Source organism: Salmo salar, chromosome ssa04, assembly GCF_905237065.1.
Source record: "Salmo salar chromosome ssa04, Ssal_v3.1, whole genome shotgun sequence".
Classification (NCBI taxonomy): Eukaryota; Metazoa; Chordata; class Actinopteri; order Salmoniformes; family Salmonidae; genus Salmo; species Salmo salar.
Genome location: NC_059445.1, coordinates 17,706,723 through 17,715,544, shown reverse-complemented (window position 1 = coordinate 17,715,544; position 8,822 = coordinate 17,706,723). Strand labels below are relative to the sequence as shown.

At 44.7% G+C, this 8,822-nt stretch overlaps 1 protein-coding gene across 14 annotated transcripts in view; it reads right to left on the bottom strand.

Moving 5' to 3' along the window:
• LOC106602442 (teneurin-3) overlaps positions 1–8,822 on the bottom strand; it is a 393,330-nt gene that overhangs the window by 209,414 nt on the left and 175,094 nt on the right. For 2 of the 14 annotated variants that reach the window (XM_045716628.1, XM_014195096.2), the window contains exon 1: positions 6,016–6,643. The exons of the other annotated variants lie outside the window; for them this stretch is intronic. The gene's annotated coding sequence lies outside the window, so the exon portion shown is untranslated. Of the gene's footprint in view, positions 1–6,015; positions 6,644–8,822 lie in introns of those variants that run through there. 14 annotated transcript variants of the gene reach the window in all.

Below are 8,822 nucleotides of genomic sequence, written 5' to 3'. Positions count from 1 at the left end.
CACACACACACACACACACACACACACACACACACACACACACACACAGGGTGTATGAATCTGAAGCTTTACGACTGGACTGTTCTATTATACATGTGGGCGTCTCGGTCTATGAGCCGTTGAATGGAGGCTTTATTTCCTCTTTCCTCCCCTCACTGGAGACGGAGAGGAGAGAGGAGAGAGGAGAGGAGAGAGGAGAGACGAGAGAGAGGAGAGACGAGAGAGGAGAGAGGAGAGACGAGAGAGGAGAGAGAGGAGAGGAGAGAGGAGAGACGAGAGAGGAGAGACGAGAGAGGAGAGAGAGGAGAGAGGAGAGAGGAGAGAGAGGAGAGGAGAGAGGAGAGACGAGAGAGGAGAGAGAGGAGAGAGGAGAGAGGCCTGGCAGGTGTTGCCGTGGAGAGATGGAGCTAGCTACTGTGTGTTGTGTGTGTGTGTGTGTGTGTGTGTGTGTGTGTGTGTGTGTGTGTGTGTGTGTGTGTGTGTGTGTGTGTGTGTGTGTGTGTCGTGTGCTCTCGTAACGTTGAGGTAGAGTCAAGGGTAATATGGCTACCGGGTAATGGAGTTACCACACATTACCAGGCCAACAGGGGACAATTCTGCTGACAAGGATTTATTTAGTCAACTCCAATAACCACCAGCTAGACGAGACATTGAAAGGACAAAGACATGCTATTTAATACATACCCATTTAACTCCCAGGTGTATAGGCCTATAGACCATACGCTACGCAGCCAAGCCATACAACCTAGCGATTAGCTTAGAGTTAGCCTTGTCAGTTCAGGTAGACCACATTAATAGCTAATTTAGTTTTGACTAGTCTCAATAAGACATTTTAGCGTTAACGTCGGCTTCCTCACGCTTTCCAGTTATAATATCTGAGCTCAGGAGATCAGGGCCCCAATTCACAAAGCCTCTCAGAATAGGAGTGCTGATCTAGGATCAGTTTGGCCTTTTAGATCATAATGAATACAATTACACTGACAGAGGCGACCTGGTGCCAGATCAGCACTCTGAGAATAGGACACCATCGGCATTGTGTGAATAGATGTGCCGTGGTCTTTTTCCTGTGTCCCCGTGCGATAGCCTGTGGTGCTACCTCTCAGCCGTGATGTATGGGCCCTGCTTATCACCGTCACCTCAACTGAGACTACTGTTATTCTATCTGGGCTCAGTTGGCGGCTAAGCCACGCTACGGTAAGGATGGTCACTCTGTCACCGTCCCCCCGGACCAGAACAGCCCGGGACACAGCCACAACCTCTGTCTGCCTCCATCAGGAGAGGGAAAACTCTAACACACACGGGACCGACACACACTCACACACCTGCGCCGGCCGAGGGGTCCTTCTCAACTGGAGCGGAAAATAACTAGCATCTCAATTCGATAACAATAGAAAACAAGAGGAGAACATCAGCAGCCTTCACAAAGAGACTGTATATAACATCCTTTCCTCTGTAATGGTACTGTGGGGAAATGTAGTGGCAGTAGATTGGCTGGGATAGTCCCTGTATTATTCATATGAGGATTTATGACCCAGCAGTGTGTGCGCGTGTGTGTGTGCGTGCGTGCGTGTCCATAGGGCCAGGCCACTCCATCACAAGGATCATTTCCTGTGTTTGACCCCCATGATGACCTCTGTTTCCCCTGACTCTCACACTCTTGTCAGCCCCAAATTACTACATACTTATGTTATTTTATTTACGGCAGGTTGTATAAGGTGATAATAGAAATATAACTACATATGGTGCTGTTATTTGGACAATTATTATTTTAATCATTGTTAATTCATTAGTATTTGATTTTTGGAAGAATCATAAATCTTTTATTTTTTATAGCCAATAAAAAATTGTGACCACTAAAACAATTCTGGATTTTCTATTTATACTAAACCTTATTCTTTATCATTTAAATGGTATATATTCCTATATACTTTATTATTTTTAATTTAAATTGCAATATCTATAAAAAATGTCCTGCATTTAAATATATTTTTGAAATGTGTATTTTATTAAAGGACTTAGGCCTAAATTAATGCAAGAAAATTATAGCCTATTCTTCTTCTTCTGGAAGGATTTGGAATACATCCATTTTATTCCTGAAGATGAAGAATTTCAGAGAAACAATCCGAAAATAAATAATAGGTTAATTCAATAAATTCCCTCAATGATCTTTTCTCTTTCCTACACACTAGCGTCTCCTCGCTGTAATGAACGCACCTAAATCTCCATCCGCGTCTGCCTCTCAAATAGCACCCTATTCCCTATAAAAAGAAAAAGTGAGCTGGGACAATAAGAATTAATATTATAGGGAATAGGGTGCAATTTGGGACGCATTCAATCTAATTCATATTTACGCACCAAACACAAGTCTTCTCACACACACAGGCAGACGGGGGAATTAGCATACCATCGACGGCGTACCGTTTATTTGTCAGAAACCCTCCTCCGGCCAACCTTCCCTGCTCCTCTCCGGCTCCCGGCCAAACAGTCCAATCTGTAGCAGGCTCCCTTTGGTCCGTGCCAGGCAATCACAAAGAATATTCTGGAAGCAGCAAGACCCATTGAGGGGCCTTCTTCTTATCCCAAATGGATGAGTATAGCTTAACTGTTTGGCACCATTCCCTGCAACAGCCGCCTGCAACAATATACAATAGAAGCCTCCTCCTCCAAGTCTTATCTGGAGCAGAGCTGTGATGACCAAATAAAATCGATCGATTGGCTAATGGGTATGTACTGTATGTGTTGTTATGGTGAGTTCTGGAGGCCCTGGACGGACCGGAGCTGGAGAAGAGAGGGGGAGAGAAATAATGAGAACGAGAGACAAAAGGGGGGAGAATTACACACACACAGAGAGAGAGAGAGAGAGAGAGAGAGAGAGAGAGAGAGAGAGAGAGAGAAGGTGCTCCTTCAGAAGTGTCAGTCAGTACCTCTCTTTAGCCCTCCTAGATCAGTGGAAGAAGTGATCACGGAGCCGTCTGGACACCTAGCTAGATAACACTACAAACTCAGTCCAGAATCCCTCAACAGCAGACACACACACCCTCGTTCTCTCTTCTCACTTCGTAAATCACTCCTATCTAATGATGGGGGGGGGTGTTCTAAAGGGATTCATGGAGAGATATTACGTTTAATCACAAAGAGCTGGAGAGAGAGAAAGAGAGAGATGGAGAGAGAGAGACAGAGAAAAACAGAGATGAAGAGATAGAACGAGCTCTTTACTCTTCCGTGCGGACGATGAACCTTCAAGCGCTTCACCCCCCCTTTCATGTCCATTCCCATGGACACTGCTCTTTGTCATCCCTCATCTCATCCCTCCATCACAACATGGTTATATAATAACCACATATTATGCTAATGAGGACGCAATAGACTGTAGGCCTATAGGCCGTGGATGCTGTTTTTCACCAATGGCGACGTCAATCCCAATTTTTCCTCTTTTCCCGTTTTTTTTTAATTAATTTTTTTACTCCGGAGTGGATCCGTCGGGCCTTTTCCAATTTTCCTCTATAAATTAACAATGAGTTGAGCCACTAACCCCCCAGCCATCAAGATGTAGGTCTGGGACTCTGAACTGGCATCATTTGTATTCATTTTTTTTATAAAAAAATAATGGCAACCCCTATGCTACGATAAATACCCTTCAATGTAATAACAAGAATAAAACACAATAAAACAAAGAAATACATGGATAAGGAAAGGTGACCTGGTCTGTTTTACAAGGCGCTAAATCAGAGAAATATCACGACGCCGTATCAAACACAATTAAAACTTTTATTCATTGAGTAATAGCTCCAGTAATGCAGTACATCAGCCAGATTACTGCACACACTAAGTGTATATATCACACACACGTACGTACACGCACACACACACGCACACGCACACGCACACACACACCAAGCACAGCCTGGGCGCCGTTGCTAGGCGATCTCTTTCCATTTGTGAAGAGAAAGAAAGAGAGGGAGAAGAGGAAAGACAGCCAGGTTCAGCTGGCTATTTCCTCCTACCGTTCCCCCCCCCCCCCCTTCTCTCCACTCTTTCTTTCAGTGTCTAACATTGCAAACCATTATTTCCCCTCTCCAAAATCAATGTAGTGTAGAATCAAAGAATGGGGTCCTGGGCCATAAATCAGCAGAAAGGCTTAGTATGAGCGTTAAAGTGGAACCATGTAGTAAGGCCCGCCGCGTGAGAGGGACATTAAACACCTTTGCACATGGCCCCGGCCTCCTCAGTAATTCCTGACAGCTTATTTCTCATTGTGTGCATCCCAAATGGCACCCTATTCCCTGTGTAGTGCACGACCTATCGGGCTCTGATCAAAAGAAGTGCACTATATAGGGAACAGGGTGCCATTTGGGGCGTGAACAGGGTCAGAGGCCTTGGCACGCAGATCTGAAATATGACAGACAGACAGAGAGGAGAGAGAGACAGAGACAGAGAGACAGAGAGAGAGACAGAGAGACAGAGAGACAGAGAGACAGAGAGAGAGAGAGAGAGAGAGAGAGAGAGAGAGAGAGAGAGAGAGAGAGAGAGAGAGAGAGAGAGAGAGAGAGAGAGAGAGAGAGAGAGAGAGAGAGAGAGAGAGAGAGAGAGAGAGAGAGAGAGCGAGAGAGAGAGAGAGAGAGAGAGAGAGAGAGAGAGAGAGAGAGAAGCCCATTTCTTTCTAGGTTTTTAACAAATCGGGGGAACTGTTTGACATTATGAGACACCACAGGTTCCTCTCAGTGGTAGCGGGCCTGAGAGGAACCACTGACTGGTGGAATTTCACAGCGTCTTTAACGCACGAGAGCACACATTGTTGCTGCGCCCCCAGTACTCCTCCCTATTGTCTTGTTTTTAATACGGCAGTGCCATCGAAGTTTCCTTAACCGACGGAACATATGGTAAATCCCAGTTCTATAACACACAGATGATGAACATATTGAAACCATAAAAGCATATCACATGACGTCCTCTTTATCTAGCTCATCTGACGTGTCCATTTTTTAAAATAATACAAAAAAAAAAATGTTTAGCATCTTTTAACATCTGGCCGTCTCCACGACGTTTACGAACGCAAAGCTGGTGAAATGTGACATCGTTCACTCTTTTATTCCGACTGACAGTTATGCAGTTATTCAGTTCCGTCCGTTACATCATTCCATCACTCAGCGGCAGGCCGGGGGATGTACAACAGGCTAATTGAAAAGGTAACAGAGTGACAAATTCCAAAAACACCCCCGCAAAAAATATGGTTCCAATTATCCTGCAGTGTAAGGGTCTATTCTCCCCGTAAAAGGACGGGAGTGGGAATTATTACGAGTGTTACAAACGGCACTAACCCTCTGCCTGTTTCCACATCTTATAAGACAGGACACCAAATAGCCATGAAAATATACATTTCCATACAAATGACATAAACAAACACCCCTCTTCTTCACAGCCTTTTAAATCTAAATCATCAACACACACAATTCATCTATTATGCTGTTGAGCCAATCCCAAAAAAGCCTTGAGATCCCCCTCCCCAGCACCCTCATCCTGCCTGGTATTATAGCCTGGGTGGATTTGGAGAGGCTGGAAATTCTGACCACAAGCAGCAGCAAAAAAAGGAACACTGACTGGGCTCCGCTTCGCAAAAACTATTCGCTCTAATTCAGAACATCTGACAGTGGTGAGGGCAGCCGAGCTCCGAGGGAGCTTTTTTCGGGGGAACGTTCCCTCTCTCTCTCACCAATCAACTCTCAAAGTGCCGGAGTCACGGAATCACAGAGAGAGAAGCGTATTAACATGCGGTCCAGGTCCCCTCAACACACACACAGCTCCTTTCCTTTCGAAGATGATTTAAACACACTTAAGGAGACAATGGGAATAATAATTGACTGCAAATAATCACATTGCATTGACCACACGCACGCGCACACACACACACACACACACACACACACACACACACACACACACACACACACACACACACACACACACACACAGGTCAATTAGCAGCAGCAGAGAGAACACACTGGTTTCAGCTGTTACCTTAGGTTAAGAAATCCTCCAGTTGTTCCTTCCCCGAAAGGGTTAAAAGGAGCCGGTCAGAGCCCTCCTGGCTGCTCTCGTTACCCGATCACAGAGGCATGAAGCTGGGTAGACACGGTGCTGCGCTGTGTCTTGCCTGGAGCTTTTTTCACCTTTTTTCTTCCACTCCACAAAACACTTGCCTTAGATATCTCTGGAGCTTTCTCTCTCTCTCTCTCGCTCTCTCGCTCTCTCTATCTGGGCACACAGTCTGTTTCAGTGGTTCTACTGGCAGTAGTCTGTTTCTCCCATTCCACTCACTCTCTCAAACGCGCACATAGAACAGAGGCTCCTCTCAATGAACAATCACACTCTCACTCTCTATGGCATCAAGCTCAGGCTTCAAGCTCAACTCATTAACGAGAGAGGGAGGAATAAAAAAAAGAGGGAAAAAATGCTGGATCTTTTTTTCCCCTTAGGCTGGACAGTGGGTGGTTAAATGCGCATCCTGCTGGTTGGTGGTTGGTCCACGCTCGCTCTCGCACCCTCTCTGCCGCTGCCTGTCTTTCTAAACGGAATCTTCCCTCTTTCTTTCTTTCATTCTTTCTCTCTCTCGCTCTCTCCAAGTTTGAGGCACTCTCTTTCGGAGCCGTGCTGCTGCTGGCAGGAGAGGGGAGGGGCTTGGGGCTGAAAGAAGGGAGGGAGGCGCGCTATAGGTTGAGCCTCTGTCTGTGTACACCCACCGGGGGCGGAGGGAGAGGAAAGGAGGTCGAGGGAAGGGAGGGGAGAGGAGGGAGGAGGGCTGTCTCTGCTTTAACCATTTGGAGTCTTCACTCATCTGTTGCGCGCACACACACACACACACACACACACACACACACACAAACAGAGACACACACACATTCTCTCAGCAATATCTCTCCCTCGTTTTTTCTCTCCCTCTCTCGGGCATGGACGCACTTAGCCATTCTAGCTAGGGGGAAAAGCACTATAGAAAATAGACAGGCACACCTTTACCTAGACTCTATTCTTTAAACCCCAGCTAGGGAATAATGCAACTGCATACCAGTAATGGGATAATAGTTTGATTCATAATACACACACCTAATGAATACCCATACATATACTAACACACACACCTAATGAATACCCATACATATACTACATATCCTCAAGTTTCAAGTTGTATTAGTCGTATGTACAGCATACACATGGTATACATTGTCCAATGAAATGCTAACTTGCAGGTTCCTTCTGGAGAATGCAACAACAATAAGAAATAATACAAGATAAGAATACGAACATAAAGTAAATGTCTCAGTAGAATAGAATACAATTTTTAGCATGAGCATAATACAGGAAGGCACAATTTATATAACAATATTTATACATGTTTTAGGGAAGAGGGGATTGGGGAGCGAGTGTTTAAATCCTACAGGCACATCAACAGCTTACAAACATACACACGCAGAACTGTACCTGTACGGCAGATAATGTATGAGTCTGCTCATTGTCTGTTCACTTTCTGCCTGCTGTTATTAACACGCCTCAGAGCACACGGAAACACTGCTGCTAACCCAGCCACGCACGTATGCACACACACACACACACACACACACACACACACACACACACACACACACACACACACACACACACACACACACACACACACACACACACACACACTCTTACATCTGTTCATAGACACATTGTCAGAATCAACTAGCTTACTCAGGTAAATTAGCTAAAGGCAGCTTTCACCAGGTATCACTTCCTTATCCGGTTTGATTAGCACGTCTAGGCTACACACACAACAACACAACAATCTAAAACCTCCCGTACTCCGCGGTGGGAAATGAAAGGTGTAAACAAATAAACACAGTGAAATAAACAAAACGAGACTTGTTTAGTTTGGTGCGTATTGCTACATGGGTTCTAGAGCAGTTTGGATTACTGACGCTGACGAAAGACCAGGCCAATTCCTAATGCCTGGCGGTTGGCAGAGCGTATGCAATACACATCTACTCGCCCGTCGGCATGCCAACGGTAGAGATGAAAAGACGTGACACGACCCAGCCTCTCTTCTCCCCCTTTTACCAACAAAAAACAGCCATACTTGTCTTAGATGATGCGCTATATTGTTAAGAACATAAAAGTCATTGTGCTGTTTTTACCGACCTGTCGAAAGGCGTTTGATACGGTCAACCATTTTTTACTTGTTCAGAGGTTGTCTGAAATGGGCCTAGATCAGTTATCCTGCGATTGGTTCAATAACTATCTAATGGACGGGACACAATGTGTTTACTGATGGTATCAAATCTAGTTTCCTCAATATTACGAAAGGTTTGCTGCATGGGTGGATTTTGGGCCCTTTTCTCGTCACTATTTATATAAATAATGTTGGTCCATCTGCTAAGGGAGGTGATATGTGAGATTTGTGTTTGTTTTGATTCTTCTTGTTGTCTGTATTGTATTGATATTATTACATTGTATTATATTAGGCGGCAGGTAGCCTAGTGGTTAGAGCGTTGGAAGATCGAATCCCTGAGCAGGTAAAAATCTGTCCTTCTGTCCCTGAACAAGGCAGTTAACCCACTGTTCCTAGGCTGTCATTGTAAATAAGAATTTGTTCTTAACTGACTTGCCTAGTTAAATAAAGGTTAAAAAAAATGATAATACAAATATTACATGATATGTATTAAATTGTGTATGTTCACAGGCTTCCCTTGTAGATGAGACACTGGTCTCAAATATATATATATATATATATATTACAAGATAACACTCCAGAGGTCCATTAAACAGCAGAACATCACCTTCAAACG